Here is an 18527-nt window from a genome sequence, read left to right as displayed (position 1 = left end):
ATTAAGAGTGACGATCCCAAGTAATGGCAAGATTATAGAGCGATTAGAACTCTCTTTCCCTCACTCCACTCTGGAAAACTGTTTGACAACATTGTCTATGGCTAAACATACACCAAATTCCACTCCCAGGCATGCTCACCAAAAGCAATGAATGAATATATTCACCAAAAGACAAGTGCAAAGATATAAACATGCACAACATCTTCATTCATAAATAGCCAAATATGAAAAACAACCTAAATATCCACCAACAGGAAAATGGATAAGTGACCACATCATCCACAGAAACCTCCCCTCTTAAATCTAATAGCTTTGAAAGGAAATGCCCACCTGCCAACCATTACTGCTGCCATAAAAATAGAGGCACTCAACTCTCCATCAGGAACCAACTGTTCAAACTGGACTTTAGTTCTGTCCTTTACAATCACATAACCTAGGAGCAGAGAGAAGGATGGAGGTAGAGAAGCCAGGAGGGGCGGAGGAAAGAAGGGAGGAAGGAGCTGACTATCCCATTGGATTGAAATAATATATACGGTTTTTAAAATGAAAAATAGATGAAACTTAAAATCCGACAATAGAATTTTTTTTGCCCCTATAATATTGCAAAGAATGAACAAACATTTTCTGATTATACATTTTCTGTATTCTGGAGGTTGACCCTTTAATACTATCATACATTTTCTTGAATTAAGACCTGCCTTTGCCTCTGGTCTTTAAAAGTGTAAAAGCCTAACTGTGAAATGAATGCATGTTAGACTTAAATCAGACTCAGGGCACTGAAGGATCACAATGTGGGAAAGCTTATATTTATATTTTCTCTACTCTAATGTACATACATTAATAGTATTACACTCAAAGCTGATTGATAAAATTTATAATCAATAGTGATACCAAAACGAGGAATTAAAAACAAGCTTTAGTTAATGTACATAAAAGTTTTTTAGAAATCAGAGACTCATAATCCAAGATTAAAAGACTCAGGAAACTACACAGAATTTCTAAATAAATATAAATTAATCTATAGTATTTCATGATATCTGCAGTCTGCGTCAGTTCTATTTTAAATTAATTATACTTGTAAAATGAACATAATTTTTACATAGGACTAAGCACAAACAAGCCCAATTTATTAATAATATTAGGGGGAAAAACAGATACTTCCAAATGAAAAATCTTAAGCCCACTGCAAAAAATAGGAAAAAGGAAAGAAAACAAACAAAACAAGCTGTTGTTCTTTTGTATACATAAGACAACTTGTATTACAGTTATATCTAAAGGTTTATTAAGTTATAGATTTTTTTTTTCCAGATTAAATGTTATTTTCTAATCCATCAAACTGTTTTTCAGGTTGGACCATAAACAAAGACTGGGATGTATTGCAGAAATAATAGCTCGTACCTGTACAGCTCATTCCTGTTGACAAAGCATCTTCAAGTACATACATCATCTCATCTGATTCTCCCAACAAGTCTGGGAGGTAGATAAAAATGACAAACATCATCAGGATACAGGTGGTTCTGATTAGGTGCTTCCACTCACAGAATTTAAGGACAGATTCTTTTAAAATGAAGAATTATTGAAAGTAGACATTTGTAGAAATAGCCTGTACTAAGATGTAAATATATTGCTACAGAGGCCTGAAAACTACCCAAGTTCGATCCAAGTGATTAGTCTTGCAGCCTGGCTATCTGTGTAATAACCTAACTGTCTGAATGAAAGATGCTTTAGGAGAAGGACTGTTATGATCTGAAAGGAGCCAAAGAATAAGAATGGACTTATGCTGTCTAGGGAAAAGACGTTCCCCTGAATAATGGAGGAAAGCACAAGTTGTTTGGGGAGCACCTGAATCAACCTAGAAAGGAGGGGCTGATGGTGAAGGAGGGTTTCATAGAAGAGAAGATGCTGAGCTGGATCCTGGGGGACGAGGGGAAGCCAGTCATCTCAAAGAGAAGGGGTCCTGGCAGAACATGTGTCCAACTTACTGCGATATTCGCCTTTCTGGGTTTTACTCTTTCATCTGTAAAAGTCTATGATCCCTTGACTCCATTTATCATGCCAGGTGACCAAGCGTAGCAATAAAAAATCAGAAATCATCCTGCTTGTGGCCAATATAAAGTTCAGTCCCTTTGTGGCTTCTCAGCCAGCAAAAAACATAAAATGCATTTCAGTGCACCTTGACCCACTAGTAGGAAGATTATGGCTTCCCTTTCCAATTGGCTATTGAAGAAGTATAATGTTGGTTCTATGCCCTCCTCAAAATATGATGAGGTAAAAGTCATTTGAGGACAGCACAAAAGTTAGCAGACTGGCCAGCTAGTCCAGATGTGCAAGAAAAATATGTCATCTGCACAGTACAGCTGTCTAACAGGACAATTCTCCACCTGCACATTCTTCCCAGAAAGTGGTTATCACCAGGTTAAATCTGGGCAAGACCATGAAAAAAGATCAAGGAAAAAGGAAAAGGACAAATGTAAGGAAGAAACTTTTGATTAAAAAAAAATAGTCCTAAAATCATACACAACTTCGATTGAAAACAAAACCCATATCTAGATAAACAAAGCAGACTGAAATGCTCATTTAACTCTGATCTCCCAAGAAATCCCACAAAAATGGCAGTGGACTTTTAAAAAAATGACAGAGCAGTAGGTAGGTAGACAGACAGACAGACAGAGGAAGCATGAAAAGTAAAGGACAAGTGGTAACTGAGTTCGCAGAACTAAGGAACTGAATTCTGAGTCAGCTGTGGGGAAAGCTGAGAAGCAATGTACTTTGCAATACAGAACCTCCTAAAGATAAAGAAACTGGGGACACCAGGCTCTTCTTAAAGGGAGTGAAGGCGGATCTTAAAAGGAGGGGGCTGCTCATCTATTTAGGAAGTAATGACATCATCAGATCTCCTGATCCTTCCGTTTTCTTGAAACCAACCGATCGCCCTTTGGAGTATATTCTCTGGAAAAAGTAGATAAAATAGTGAGTTCTGGGATGAGGGACGCTGAGTGCTACTGAAGTTGGGATGAAAGTCAAATTTTACTGGCTCCAAACCATCGCACACATCTGAACACGGTTAGCTCTGCACAGGGCCCCTGGCTGAAGGGGCGACTGGGCTGCAGTCCAGCTCCCGATCTGCTCCCCAGCCCTGCGTCCCGCTACGGGCTCTGCCCAAGTGAAAATGCACCTGGTCCTCAGTTTCCGGAATGTCCTGTCTGATCACCAAGCCAGGCCCCACGGAGCTGCCTCTCTTGTCCTAATTCATATACAGCCTGGCATGAACCTGCAGTCACCCTGCCTGGGGCTACAATGTTTATGAAAATCCTTCCCAGAGGTGCCGGACAAGTCTCTCTCAAAACACCCAGAGACGGCCCGGCTGGGTCACTCTGCAGCGAAGCCCACAGTTGAGGTGTGTGTGTGTTCACCCCCTTCGCCCCTAAGGCAGAGCAGACAGCCGAGATCAAACCAGAGGAAAAACTTTCACAAGACAATGGGGGCAAGCTGAAAAAGGCAACTTGAAGGAAACAGACTTTAAAAAACGACTGGTCTGTGTCCTCGCAAATGAGAGAATATCATCTGCATGAAATGAGAACAAGAAGGTATAAAAAAAAAAAAAGAATAAGAAAGTCTTCTTTGAAATTAACATAGGATAGAAGAAAAAATTCCAATAGAAGGTTTGGAAGAAAAGTTGAGGAAATGGGAAAAAAAAACAGAGAAGAAAATTAGAGAAGAATTAATATCCAAATATGAAGAAATAAAAATCATAAAAGGTTATTTTCTAGAATTAAAGGACATAAGCTTCTAGGTGGCCGGGACGCGTCTAGTACCCAACACAGTGGATTAAAAAAGTAGGTTTAGATCAAGGCGTGGCATCATGAGATTTCAGAACATTTAAGGAAAAAGAAAATAAACCGCAAAGATTTCATTGGCGGGGGGTTGGAGGGGAGGGAATCCGAGTTAAATCCAAAGTCTGAGAAAATTAGAACTGCTTCATACGTCTCAAGAGCAAAGCAACAGATCGTGGAGTAATGCCTTCGCATTTTCCGAAGGGAGATGACTCCCGTCTTAGAATCTGGCACTTGGTTAAACAACTAATTATAAGTTATGAATGAATGGGAACAAAAAATAGTTAGGGTAAAATAAAGATACTTTCTCAGGTACGCAAAGTCCCGCACACCTTATTTATCATTTTCTCTTTCTCAGAAAACTACTGGTGAATATGCTCCAAAGAAATGAAGGAATTGCCAAGAAATAGGAAGTTAAGGAATCCAGGAAACGGACCGTAGTTCAGGAGAGGGAAAGAGAATCCACAGGTTGACAGGGAAGGGAAACTCCAGGATGTGGGACAGGCCTGGCGGGCAGCCTGCCTGGGGTAGGGCAGTTCAGAAGGCGCCTCCAGGAGATGCTTCTACAAGATAAAACCGATAAAATGCCTGGTGGTTCCAACACAATGAGAAGATGTGTGCTCTTCCAGTGAAGGGGTTGGGGCTGAAGTAATGATAATTAAATAGACAACCAAGTGAAGGAAAAACCAAGGCAATTATTAACTTCAGGAAAAACGAAGTTTTAGAAGAAAGATTAAGTGGTTTTAAAAATACTATATTACTTAGCAACGTGGTGTTATGTAGTCAAAAGAATTGTTGCAAAACGATCTAACCAAAATTGTGTGGCGTAACTATCTTGGGAGGAGACTGCAACAGTGTGACGTTGGTGAGGGATAATGTCTAACGTGGAGACAGGCAGGCTGTCTGCCTATTTTGTGATAAGGAGGGAATACCGAAGGAAATAGCTCAAAGCTTGGAAAGCATTTGCCTTTGGGGAGGAGGAAACGGGGGAGGAGTTCATGAAGTAAAACTGTTTGGTTCATTATGCATCACACTGATGAAAACAAAAATTAAAATTTTAAAATCAGGAGGCCCGTACTTTTATTGGAAGGAGGGACGAGGGGAAAGAAGTTGGGTTCAAAAATCAAGTGTCAGTTGCAGTAGAAGCGAGACATTCAGGCAATCGGAAACGAGAGACCAGAGCTCAGGAGGCGAGGTAAGGTTTGGAACTGAGACTTTGGAATTATTTGGATTGGAAGAGAATCAGCTCTAGAGGGAAAAAAAAAATGGTGCTGAGAAATAAGAGAAGAGGATTTGAAGGCAAACATTTTTTAAAGTGTCGTTTAGAGCGTCAGAGGAGAAAGGGACTCATTAAGGGAGCAGCCAAGGAAACCAAGGAAAATAGCAGTTTCGAGGGGGGATGGTAGGGGCAGCCATCAACCTCAAGGGCACAGGGGATCGGAGAGGCCCAGACCATTAGATTAAACAATGAAAAATTTCTAAAAGGGTATTCTAATCTAAGGATTAGCTTCACACCCTTTAATGGGTTTAGGGATGGTCTCGTTTTTCCAGGACACCACACAATGACTGTGACCTGTTTTCAGTAAATACACAGTTGTCTTTCATGGTGCAGTCACACAAGCCCTGCATCAATAAGAAAGTGAATCTTAGGGCATATTGTCATTACCATTCCCATACAAAGCTCTGTCCCTGGTTCTCCCCATCCCTGCCCCCCCCACCCCCTCCCCACCCCCCACACACAAGGGATGGCATTGTCTGTGTAAGAGATGTGAGCATTTGAACCAAAGCTCGTAGCTTGGCTGGGATCTTCTTTTTGGCTGCCTCTCCCTGGTGATCAGCTGCCTGTCACCGGCTGTGGTGTTACTGACACCCCAAACTAGATGGAAGCGTGAGAAAACAAACAAAACGAGCCCGCTTTCCCCGTGCCGGTATGTCGGAGGCTGTGTTCAAAATACGAAATGTTGTGTTCCGTCTCGTCTCGAGATGAAAGCAGACTTGGTGAAAGAGTTCACTATTTTATTTTGCCGAGTCGAATTCAGGACTCGGCTTCAGGACTAAAAGCATAATTGGTACTGAATGTTACCTAATCTCTCCACAAATGCTTTTCTCTCTCCCGCATAGATTGTACTCCACATTTGCACCCCCCCGAACAGATGCAAGACGAACGCCACGTTATTGCTGCCTTCTTCGCGGTTCCATCCCAGACTTAGAAGGACGGATGGTTAAAAGGATGGCATTAATTTTAAATTCAAAAAGCTTGTACGAGGCCATTAATAATACGGCCTGGTTAGCAAACATTTTTTTGTTGTGCCAGTATATTTAGCAGTTTCTGCCTGAAGTGTCAACCGAATGAACAGTCTTGGGGGCAGAGCAGTATTTCCCAAATCCCCAGGGCCAGAGCTTCTAAAGGGCAGCGCCGGAAGGCCCACAGTGTCACTGTTACACGCCTGTTTTCCCAAAGAAATCATAGGAACTGACTTCTATAAAGCAGTGAATAGGCGAAATGTCATTCTAAAACAAACTTTGACCACCCATGAGAGAGCAAGGAAAATGACACAGATTAATGAGAAATCCACAAATGTTTACGATGGAGATAGAATGAGGATTTATCTGTGAGCCATGTGTTCATCTATAACATCAGCTTACACATCTTTCACTCATTCAAATGTTTTTCAAATAAAAAGTACACTGATGAGATCAGTTTTAAATGAGTCGTGAACATTGGAAGTCCATTGATTTAGATCAGTCATAGGGCTGCTTTAGAAATAGAAGACGGGGAGACTTTTCTGGAATTTAGCCACGTTCTTCTCCAGTGTCAGCGGAGGGTCTTCAGTGAAGACTAGGAGCGTGGATAGAGTGTTGAACAAGCGGTTTATTTCCAAGCCAAGTAGCCAGCCTTGTTCTACAGGTACTGTAGGTACACACGTTCTTGCTTTACAGGTATCCTGGTCCAGCATGTATTCTCCTTATTAAAGGCTAGTTGCTGGAGTTTATCTGATACAAGTCCTGAAATGCAGACCTGTCGTCAATGGAAGATGTCAAATCCTTTATTTGGTGACTAGTTAAAGAGAAAAGAACTTCTCAGTTGAAAAAGTCACACCAAATCCAGAGAAGGACATTTGTCTGTAATGTCTTAGGGCTAGGAGAGTAAGGTAAGCAAGGAGGAAGAGAGTGACATTTTCAGGGGGACATTTAATTTTAGCATAAATTCAAAGGCTTTGAAAACTCCTTAAATAGGAACTATGAGGATCCACCTTAATTAGATGTTCTTATATACTATCTTCCATTTTCCCATGTTCTCTGAAATGAAGTAGAAATCCCAGTTGCAAATTAGAAGTTACAGCATCTTTGTTTTTTGGGGACTGCGTATAAGAATTATGTGACAGCTCATCATTAAGCAAATTAAAAATTCCTAGTAAATGTAACTGGGGCACACTGTGGCCAGATCAATTCTGATGCAGCCTGCTTTGAAAATAGATTTGCCTGAGACCAGCGGGCAGCTTTGTCATTAATGAACGCTTCTCTTTACTTTCTTCCCTTTGGCTACAGCCAATGTGAATAAAAATCTCATTTTTAAAGCACTGGATTAAAGAAACACATTTTGGGGAAAATAATAATCCCCTCCGCCTATCCCACTCCCATGCCAATTAGGGGAAAAAAAAAAAAATCTCTACTAGCGCATTAGAGCAGCTCTGTGGAAAAGCCTGGATGCCTTTTGATTGTCTGCTTGGCTGACTGGCCAGAGGTGATGAGGAGCTGGAAGTGAGGAGACAGTTTGCTACATGTGATGCCTGCGAGTTTTCTCCGGCCATAGAGGGCTGAGAGACTCAGAGCATCACTCGGGCGGAGGGACCTGAACGCAAATAGCTCGTCCTTCACAAGACCCTACAGCAAGGAGGACCATACAGCCCAAGGGGAAGGATGGTAGAGTCAATGACTGATAGGCTTTGGGTCTCTCAAGCAGTCCAAGAACGGTCAGTTAAGTCTCCCTTGTTTTTCTTTAGAAACCAAATAGCTTCGTTATAGAAATCTCTTCTATGATGCCATTTTACTAGACTCAGAACAAAACTTAACCTTATTCTCAGTTTGCGTGACATTATTAGTAAAACAACAAAAAAAGGAATAAAAATCAATAAATAGTCACATAAGCATCCTACACGGCAGCCAACATGGTTAAAAGGAAAAGCAAGTACTGTAGGGTAATATATTATTTCCGTCTATGGCCATGCCACCTGAATGTGCCCGATCTCATCTGATTTCAGAACTAAGCAGGGTCAGGCCTGGTTAGTACTTGGATGGGTGACCACCTAGGAATACTGTAGGCATAAAAAAAATTTTTTTTAATCAAAATAATAATAATATATTATTTCCTCTACTAACTATGGCCCAGCAAGTATTCCAAAAAGAGTGCAAATATATGAATAGGACCTCCCCACCTGCCTCCCAGTTACATTTATTATCTTAATGCTTTAATGTTTATGCAGTATCCTCCCCCGGAACAGTTTTCGAGAGAATATTTTTCAGTTTTTCTGTGTAAAGTGGGCAGGACAGACCAGGAACACATGAAATCTCTGATCTTGAACATGACCACATGATTGAAAACTCTGGGCCCCTGTGGAAAACGGCTTCTTGGTGGAGGCGAAGACACTACTCCTAGCACCGAAGGCCAAATATCCAGTCTGGACGGATCACTTATTAAACGACAGTCTTGTCCGTGGGGAAAATAGTCCGCAGTTTCGTTTTCTGGAAAGTCATCTCCAATGTTGACTGTATATTCTGGTTTGTAGTGTGCTGATAACTTTTTAAAATGTTTAATTAATCACCCATGTTTTCGAAAACATACACATGGTACCAAATTCAAAAGACAAAATGATTTAGAGGGAAAAAATCCCTTCCTATCCCTGCACCTCAGGGAAAACCACTATTACTGATTTCTTGTGTTACGTTCCAGAAAACTTTCTATACACATACAAGCAAATTCATGCTGTCCTAAACATTGTTTGTTTGTTTTTGCTTTTCCCCCTCCTTTTGTCTTAAATATGGTTCCACATTGGTACATAAAACAGGCTTTGGTATACTGAACATGTTATCGAAGAATATCCTACAAATAGTCAAAGTGATTTTTAACTTAAGGACACTGGGAGTTTTTTTTTTTAAATAACTTTATTGAGGCATAATTTATATACCATACATTCTCCCAAATTAAATGATTTTTAGTAAATTTACTGACTTGTGCGACCGTCACCACAATCCAGTTCTTGAACACCTCTCCAGTAAGACTGCTTCCCGCTGTTTACGGTTTTGCCCCGTTTCTGCTCCCAGGCCCAGGAAACCACTGATCTCCCTTCTGCCTCCATACGTTTCCCTTTTCCGTTCATTTCACATACAAGGGATCATACAATGTGTGGTCTTTGTAGCCATCTTCTTCCCCTGAACATGATGTGTTTGAGGTTTGTCCATGTCGTGACATGTATCGATAACGTTTTCCTTTTCATGGCCGAATAATATTCCACCGTATGGATATACCACAAATTGTTTATCCATTTATAAATGACAGACATTTCAAGTGTTTCCAGTTTGGAACTATTGTGAATGATGCTGCTAGGAACATGCGTGTGCAAGTTTTGGGTGGACATGTGTTTTCATTTCTCTTGGGCAGATACCTGGGAGTGGAATGGGTGGGTCACATAGTAGGTGTATGTTTGCCTTTTGAAGTAACTGCCAAACTATTTTCCAAAGAGGCTGAACCATTTCACCTTCTCTCCAGCGACAAACAAGATTCCCTGGGGTCTATAAGTTTTAAAGGCTTTGCCTTTAAAACGTAGGTTGGTATTAGATTCTCTTATGGGTTGAATTATGTTCCTCCCCAAAATCTGTTCACGTCCTAACCTCCAGCACCTGTGAATGTGATCTTATTTGGAAATAGGGTCTTTTTAGATGATCGAGTTAAGGTCATTAAAGCAGGCTCTAATCCAATACAACTGTGTCCTTACATAAAAGGAAATCTAGACGTAGAGACAGACCCTGATAGAGGGAAGGCAGTGTGAAGACACAGGGAGAATGTCACCCTCACGCCAGGAATGGCCGAGGCACGGTACAAACTCCCCTCACAGCCCTCAGAAGACACCAGTCACGCCGATGCCTTGATCTTGAACTTCTAGTCACTAGAACCCGGACACAACAAGATTTCATTGATTAAGCCACTTAGTTGGTGGCACTTTGTCATGGCGGCCCTAGCAAACTAATGTAGGTTCTCAACTCTATAGTTATAAAGTAAAATAACAATGTGGTCGAGCAAACCCATTCTTGTCAGAGCAGTGACTAAATTGTATCTTCTAAGGAAACACTAGGAAAAACCAGTGAGACTGTTAGGGACCATCTCACTTACCCAGGAGCTACAGAGCTGTCTGATTTATGGCCAGCCTCCTTATATGAATTGTCTCTTTCTAGACCTCGAACAATGTTGTGGTCTAAAGTACAACTATTGTATGGTGGCCTCTTGAGTAAAGCAAGTTATGTAAAGATATGCTTTGATTAGCTCATTTAATCAGGGGAAAAGTCAAGATTTGTTTTTAAAATACTTGTATTTACTAGTTCTACATAGAAATCAAAACCTTCTCTCTCACCTGTCTTCCCTTTGGCCATCCTTTTATGTAAGTAATGAAAGGAAAGGAACTTCTTATTTTTCCCCTCGCTGGCCTCAGAATCCCCTGGTTCTAGACATGTATTCCATTTGCTTCTTGAAATCTGCTGTGTACCCTTCTCCACCTTGCTCTGTGCCCGGAGAAGCTGACCAGTGAGACTGTATCAGCCGGCCCCTTGCCTACTGCCTGCTGGCCGGGCTCACCGATGGCAGCGGGGGAGGGGGCAGGACAGAGTGTAAGGTCAAGGCCCTCATTCTCCAGCTCGCTCCTTCTCAGGCCATCACAGGTTGGGCGTGCCCACCAAAGTCCCCAGCTCTGGTCAGGCTGCCCTCTGTTTGGTTCTGGGAACTGTTCTTTCTCCTTGCCTCGGGCGTCTTGGAGGGAGGTGATGGCTGGCCATTACTGTGTAACAAATTCCCATAAACTTAGTGGCTTGCAAACAACACACATTTATTATCATACATTATCTTAGCCCATTGGGCTGCTAAAACAAAGTACCATGGACTGGGTGGCTTATAAACGATGGAAATTTATTTCGCACGGTTTTGGAGGCTGGAAGTCAGAGATTGGGGTGCCAGTGTGGTGGGGTTCTCGTCCAGGACCCTCTTCCAGGTGCAGACAGAGGGCAAGGGAGCTCTCTGGGGTCACTTTCGTAAGGGCGCTGACCCCCTGATCCACTCCATGACTTGCCCACCTCCCTAAGGCCCCACCTCAAATGTTATCACCTTGGGGTTAGGTTTCAACATAGGAATTTGGGAGGAGACACTTCCGTCTGTAACACAGAGTTCCTGTGGGTCAGGGGTCGGGGCATGGCGTAGCCACGTCTTCTGTAGCCACGACTTCTGCTCGGGGTTGCTAAAGGCTACAGTTTAGGTGTGGGCCAGACTGCATTTCTTTCTGCAGCTTGGGGTTCTCTTCTAAGCACGGGGAGTATTGGCAGAATTCAGTTTCTCGTGGCGGTGGGACCGAGGTCCTGGCTTGCTCGCTGGCGGTCAGGCAAGGGCGGCTCTCAGCTCCTCAGTCACACACTTCTCTGCTTTGCGGCCCTTACACAACGTGGCAGCTCACTTCCTCCAGGCCAGCAGGAGAATCTCACCTCCTGCCTTTACCACAGTCCACACAATGGAACTTAATCACGGGAGTGACATCCCTCATCTCGGCTGTACCCCATGGGGTTAGAAGCAAACCTCAGGAGCCTCACACATTCAAGAGCAGGAGATTCTCCAAATTTCTGCCAGGACCTTATGATAAAAGTCCCTCTTCTGTGACTCACTGCAGGTCACCTTAGAATTCTGTCTGCCACGGGGTAGTAAGTCCGCCCACTCTTTCTAGCCTGCAGTTGTTTTCCAGAAATCCTGCTTATGCCTTTGTAAATGAGCCCTCAATTACGTTCTCCTCAAATTACCCGGTTGGATGTTCCATCTGTTTCTGCCAGGACCCTCCTGATAACATCTCTCTGCAAGTGGCCTGCTTGGGTAATGTGCTCTTCTGTGAGTCAGGGCCAGCTGGTGGCTGGGCTTGCAGGACCGAGACTGAGCTTGACTGTTTAGCACCGAAAAGCAAAGGCCAGCAGCTGCAGTCCCCACGTGGCTGCAGGCGCGGAGGGTGAACACAGAGTCAGGCAGGGAAACTTGGGCACCTGAGGACCAGCGGGGAATGCGCGGAGGGAAATGCTGAGTGGTGTGCAGTGTCAACCCTCGCACGGTCCGTAAACTTGACATTGCTTGCTCCGCCTCAGGTCAGGACACGGAAGAGCAGAGCTCTGGGGAGTGAACGGAGTGCCCGAAAAGGACAGCTGTGTCTGGGGCGTGTGGCACCCAGATTCCTGGGACCCTGGAAGCCACACCGCTTGCCGTCTGCACTTTGAAAACGTTTCTTTTCGTGGCATTTTTTTTTATCTTATAAACATTTTTTAACTTTCCTTTTATTTCCAATTATTTTACTTTTGAATGTTTTTAAGAAAATTTTCTTGTTAAAAAAGTTCCTGCACTTCTGGACCGCTGGTCACGATGCACAGAGAGGACTTGGCCGAAAGGCTGAGAACTCGCCCTGTTTCTTATCACTCCACATTTGAGATTATGTCATTAACTGTCACACACTCTAATCCTCTGATCTATCTTCAGAGGGGCCAAGACCAGAGGAATTAAACCACTACATTATGAGCAGTGCTAACGAGATAATGGGCCACATCTTGCAATGTCACATTTAAAGCATCGCCTTCAATTCCACTGAATTGCTTCCTGAAGACAAAGTCATGTGAGTCATTGAGGCCATTCCCAGAGAGAGCATATGACAGTGGTCCTGAGGACATGGCCCCCCGACCAGCAGCTCCTGTGTCGCCTGGGCCCCGCCGACCTACGGAATCAGACACGCTGGACGTGAGACCCTGCAACCTCTGGGGATAGTGATACATGCCGTCATCTGAGAACCTCTGGCTGGAAGCAGAAGGATTAAGGACTTAATGCCTTTCACTTGTGCGTTTAAGGGTAGCACCCTTTAAAATGAAAGAGAGAGAGAGAGGGAGAGAAGAGAGGAGCGGGCAGGGAGGAAAAGGATGAGGGATGGAGTGAGGGAGAACTGATCTCATCCCTCTAGTAACTGAGAAGCAGTGGTATAGTGGTGAATGTTTAAAACCAGCGTTGGGAGGCACGAAGCCCTGCCTTGTAGTATCTGCCAATTTCCGTGGTGTAAATTCTGCCACCACAGCTTATTTCAAGCCACCAATGTGAGGTTGGGAAATACGGAACAGGGATCTTGTCAACTGGCCCAACCGGGTTCCACTACTACGTCACATTAAGGAGAGGACCTGGGCTGTGTCCCTAGTTTATCGGGTTGCAAAATTCCCTTTGATCAGGGTTTCTCAACCTCAGCACAGCTGGTGTTCTAGACTCGATAATTCTTTGTCAGCTCCAGCCTCTACCCACCAGATGCCAGCAGCAACCTCACCCCCCACCCAGGGGTGATAACAAAAAATGTCTCCAGACATTGTTGACTGTCCCTTGGGTAGAAAAATCACTCCCAGTTAAGAACTAATGCCTTCGCTTGACCTTTCGACTCTTTTCAGTTTTTCAGGGGATCTTTTTATTCATATCCAACCGTTGGAACATTTTAGTCCCAGCCCCACGATTCCAACTCTCTCTCTTTCCTCAGCTAACTTTCCTTGAACATGGAGATGACTTTCTGGTTAGTGTGCCAGACTTGATTTATTATTCATTCTGATTACTACTACTACTACTACTACTACTACTACTACTACTACTACTACTATAATACTCTGCTCAGAGGCCTACATTTTGGTTATGAGGTTGGTCCTTTACAGGTGATGCTATCTGTGTATCTTAGTATTTTTTTCCCAGCAGCCATAAGTTCATGTCTCTTTCTCCTTTTTGCTGATTTTTTTGTTCCTTCTTAGTCATCCCTGGAAAATTAGACATGACTCTTCTTTCTTCTTTCACCTGACTAGGGACTAAGATGATTTATCTGCCTCTAATCTCTTTCCTTCTTTTCTTTTCTTTTTTCTTTTCTTTTCTTTTCTTTTCTTTTCTTTTCTTTTCTTTTCTTTTGTCTTCTCTCTCTCTCTCTCTCTCTCTCTCTCTCTCTCACACACACACACACACACACACACATCATCTCCCCCTCTGCTTTAAAAAATAATGTATGAGTTTTATCTCCACTTAATGTAAAAGCCTTTCCAACCTGTTATTTCTTAGACATTTAATAGTACTTACCAAGTACATCGGTGCAGTGGAAATGAACCTAAATGAACAAAATCGGGAAGATTTTCCCAACCTCTAACATTTTAAAATCATTACTAACCGTTCAGTTAAACAGCAAGAGTGAGGAAGGCAAATAAGTTCGATGCCTTTCTGGCGGCAGTGTATCTGGTGACAGATATCAGTACCTGGAAGAGTAAGGCTCCTTGCTCCAGCTACCTGGTACGGCAGGAAGAAGGGGCAAGCCTGCGGCAGGTGTGCCTCTGAGTTACTAGGCAATGGTATCTCTATGTCAAACCTTCTCCTTTGTGCTTATTTATTGGAGTTGACAGTTTTAGTTCAACGGGTCGAGATATTGGAAATCTCACTGTCCAAGGATGGCTTAAGACATAGGAAACCATTTTTAAAAGACATTTTAAAAAATTGACTATTTGTTTTTTTCTTTTTAATTATTATACTTTAGAAACTAGAAGTTGAGATAGATGGCCTCCGATAATCATTTCTAATTTAGAATTCCATAAAGTTCAAATGCTACTCTTAAAAATACTTTAAATACATGACTTAAAAAATAATCAGATTAACCAGCAATGTAATGTTTCCTATTTGGAACATATCTCGTAATTGCTTCCAGTTATTGCCTCTAATTCCTCTTTTGCCAATCCTCTCCCACAGGAAGAGGGAAAAGTCTGTACATGATTTATTCACTTATTCATTCTGTTAACTTTGAGGATCAACAGTGTGGCAGGAATGGAGCCAGGCGATGACTCTACAAGGAGCTTCGAACCCAGTGAAAGAGAAAGATGTGGAGATAGATCACTGCGGAAGAGCGTAAAGGCGCAAGCACAGAGCACATGTTCCAAAGGCTCAGAATAGGGACCGTGAGGATGAGGCCAGGGAAGACGTCCAGGATGCTGTGAGCGGGGGAGGGAGGGAAGGCGCAGAGGACCGAGGAGGCGCGGTGAGCGCGGTGCGGTGGCCGCAGTGCAAGGCTGCTCCAGCAAAGTCAGAAACAGGAGGTGCCAACAGAGGAGGTGCGTGGGGACCTGATCAGCGAAGGAGCTGTAAGAGAGAGAGGCAGCCACCGAGAAACCGAAAGGAAGGGTGCAATTATGATTGCATTTAAAGATGATCTCTTTGGCACCTGAGGGAAAGAATAGGCCTGAGCAAGAGATACTGGCGAGGATGCTGGCACAGTGGTCCAAGAGGGAATGACACAGGCGTGGATTGGGACATTGGTGATGAGGATGGGGAAACTGGGCTAACAGGAAAGACACCGAGTGATTGTCTGGGTGTTGGTGATAGACAGGAAAAACTTTAAAATGACACGAGGGTGCTTACCATCTGCGATCGAGAATGTAGGAGGAAGAGACTCTGTTTTGGTACATGTGAGATATTTATCTAGCTATCCACCTAGATAGGCAATAGGCAATAGGCTATCTGAGTCCTCTTCTTGGGGAGAGAGATAAAAGTGCTAGAGAAGCACCCTTGGGAGTCATCAGTGCACAGATGATGTTGCAACGATGAGCTTGGTTGAGATCACCTAGCGGGAGTAAAAGGCACCGTGGGTGGAGGATTAAGCCTCGAGGGACACTGGAGCTTAAGAAATAAGTGGAAGAGGTCAAGGCTGCAAAAGAAAAAGAAGAATCACAAATGTCAGGAATCACCAAGCTGGAAATGGCATGGAAGTCAAGGGAAACAAGTATTTCAGGAAGGAGGGATATGCTCATGATGAACGATGCCTCCGAAAGATGCGGGAAGCAGACTGAAAAACGCTGCCGCTCAGAGCTGTTGGGAAGTCACAGGTTCTCCTTAAAGAGCAGAGTTTTAGTAGAAACCAGAATGCAGGGGTGTGTGGGGCAACAGGAAGTTGACGTGGAGAGGGGGAATGTGGACAACTCTTTAGAGAAGAGAGAAACTGGACAGAGATGTGTGTGTTTTTTTTTCAGATGGGTGAGACCAGAATCATTTGTCATCTAAGGGAAGATACCAGAGCAGGGGAATATTGAGGAAATTTTGAGAAATGAAGAGAAGGAGCAAAATCTGGCAGGGGGAGAGAGTGACATCACATAAACGACAGAAGCATGTAAAGATATACGCGACTCACAGATCCCTGGGGCGGGGATGGGAAGGCCAAGCACGCGGCAGACAGACCCCGAAGCCTGGGAAGTTGGAGGCTGAGGAAGAAGACTCTTGGGAGAGGAGAGGGAAATAAAAACTTCGAAGGGCTATTTTGTATACCTGGGAGTCTGGAATGCAGTGCACCTGCCAAGGGCCAAATGTATGCTCAGAAAGGACCTGGACGGACCCTGGGCTTGCACCTCTGGCTGATCTTTGGGCTCCAGGTTAGCAGAAGGTAAATGCTAAGGTAGAGTCCAAGAAGTACCCCAGCTACTCTGCAAAGACCTATTTATTGATTTTTGGCCTCAGGTGTTTTGCTTATAGAGCACTCCACCAATAATAGCAAAATACACATTCCTCACAAGTGTACATGGAACATTCTCCAAGATAGACCTTACATTAGGCCACCAAAAATATCTCGATAAATTAAAAAAAAAGATTGAAATGACACAAAGTAGCTTCTTAAATCAATACGGAATGTTGTTAGAATCCACGGAAAATTGGAAAATTTACAAATACCTGGAAACGAGACAGCACACTCTTAAACAAGCAAGGGGTCAAAGAAGAAATCGCAAATGAAGTTAGAAAATACTTCAGAATGAATGAAAACAAAAACGTAACATACCGACACGAGGGGAGGAGGCAGAAGCAGTGTGCAGAGGGAAACTCATACCTGTAAAACCTGCGTTAAACAGAAGAAAGACCTCAAAGATATAACCTAATCGTACATCCTAGGAAACTAGAAAGAGGAGTAAACCCAACCCAAAGTCGGCAGAAAGAAGGAAAGAAAACAGAGTAGAGATGATTGAAATAGACAATAACAAAACCACAGAATTAATGAAATCAAAAGTTGATTCTTTAAAAAGAACCAAAAAACCTGACAAACCAGACTGACCAAAAAAAGAAAAAGAGATGCAAATAACTAAAATCAGAAATAAAAGTGGGTACATCGCTACCAACCAAGAAGTGTTGATGAAGATATGAAGAAAATAGAATCTTTGTACATTACTGGTGGGAATGTAGAATAGTTCAGCCACTGTAGAAAACATTTTGATAGTTCCTTAGTAAGTTAAGCATAGAATTATCATATGGCATAGCAATTGTACTCCTAGGTATATATCCAAAAGAATTTAAAACAAACACTCAAACAAATACTATACGGGAATGTTCATAGTGGCACTGTTCAAAACAGCCAAAAGGTAGAAACAACACAAATGTTCATCAATGGGTAAATGGATAAAAAATTGTGGTATATACATATAATGGAATATTATCCAGCCATAAAGAAGAATGAAGTACTGATACACGCTACAGTACGAATGAATCTCAAAAACATTCTGCCAAGTCAGACACAAAATATCACTTACGGTATGATTTCATTTCTACGAAATTTCTGGAATAGGTAAATCCATAAAGTCAGAAAGTAGATGGGTGGTTCCCAGGGGCTGGGAGGAGGGGTGAATCGGGAGTGACTTCTTAATGGGTATGGGGTTTTATTTTTGGGTGATGAAACGTTTTGGAACTAACTAGGATGATTGTACAACATCCCGAATGTACTAAATGCTACTAACTGCTCACTTTAAAAGTGGTTCATTTCATGTTATTTGAGTTTCGCCCCAATTTTTAAAAAACCTGCGGGAGCTGAAAGAGCATAAGTGGAAAAGTTGGCCCGAAACCAGAAAAAGAAGACAGGATGGACTTTAGATGTAGGACGTGGTGTAATTGGGAAGGGTAAGAAGTCGAGGGAAATGATTTTTTGATAATGACCTCAGTTTTCTCAATGAAGTAATAAAAAGGGAATTTGCCTCTCTTTGGGCAGCCAACCAGCTGTCAGCAGCGGCGTTGCTGTGAGGATGGATGGATGGCTGGACCACAGCAATGACTCATCACCGAGCCTCCTTATCTTGGAGGGAGGGGACCTGGAGCCCTTAGTGCAACTGGCTCTTGAGCAAGGAGCAGATGATTCCAATCGCAGCTGTTTTCTGTGGTTTGTTTTGAGCTCAGAGTAAGAAAAATCCGTCAAGCGGATTTTGCTCATTTTAAAGCTGAAGGAGGTACTGTAGTCTCCCAACACTGCAGCCGCAGGGCCCTGGACGCTGTGTTGATTCTTGAGCCCTGGCCTAGCTTCTGGCCGAGTCGCCATGAAGTTTCCAGAATTTCAGATGGCTGAGCTCTTATCAAATCCCCTCTGCTAATAAAAAGCAGAAATACTTTGTGGC

This window comes from Rousettus aegyptiacus, unplaced genomic scaffold, assembly GCF_014176215.1.
Source record: "Rousettus aegyptiacus isolate mRouAeg1 unplaced genomic scaffold, mRouAeg1.p scaffold_m13_p_12, whole genome shotgun sequence".
Taxonomy (NCBI): domain Eukaryota; kingdom Metazoa; phylum Chordata; class Mammalia; order Chiroptera; family Pteropodidae; genus Rousettus; species Rousettus aegyptiacus.
The sequence above is the reverse complement of the archived record's forward strand: the minus strand, read 5'-3'. Positions refer to the sequence as shown.